The following is a 551-nucleotide window of genomic DNA, read 5'->3' as shown; positions in this document are numbered from 1 at the left end:
AAGCTGTTTGTGTTTCTACAGCTTTGTCTAGCGATGAACCTGGAAATGAAAATGTACTTGATGCTGGCTGTCTCTTGGATGTTCTCAGGCTTTACCGGTGGCACATTAGCTCATTTGAAGAGCAGGTTAGTTGTGTTGTTGTTGGGTTGTAGTTTTTTTATATTTTATATACACTTTCGTTTATTAATGGCTAAAACATTTTCTATTATTTGTTGCGTTATTTACTTAAGGATGCTCATGAACTGTTCCATGTTTTGACATCATCGCTGGAGGAAGAACGGGATTGTCAACCTAAAGTTGCTCACTTGTTTGACATGCAGTGCCTAGAGGTGACTTATCCAGTGGACCGTCCTCTTTCTTAATTGTTTAATGTCTCCTATAGTGTGTTTTTAAAAACGTTTTGGAGCCGCAAAGAAAATACGTTGTACAAAAGTCCAATTAGATTTTTTTTTACAATAGTCTGTGATTGTTTTTGTAGAGTCTTCCTGATCAAGGTGAAGAAACACTGACCTGCAGCAGTCGAGGTATTAAAACAGGTCAGGGAATCCTTT

At 37.7% G+C, this 551-nt stretch overlaps 1 long non-coding RNA gene across 1 annotated transcript; it reads left to right on the top strand.

Annotated features, from left to right (window-relative positions):
- Nucleotides 1–513, top strand: LOC103399652 (uncharacterized). Its single transcript, XR_523674.2, has 3 exons — nt 1–125; nt 231–329; nt 479–513. It is a non-coding gene; the product is annotated as an uncharacterized LOC103399652 (long non-coding RNA).
- Nucleotides 514–551: the final 38 nt, after the last annotated feature.

The sequence above is a fragment of the Cynoglossus semilaevis genome, unplaced genomic scaffold (assembly GCF_000523025.1).
Source record: "Cynoglossus semilaevis isolate Cse_v1.0 unplaced genomic scaffold, Cse_v1.0 C18869512, whole genome shotgun sequence".
Lineage (NCBI taxonomy): Eukaryota > Metazoa > Chordata > Actinopteri > Pleuronectiformes > Cynoglossidae > Cynoglossus > Cynoglossus semilaevis.
Note: the sequence above shows the minus strand (reverse complement) of the source record. Positions and strands in the feature narration are given on the sequence as shown.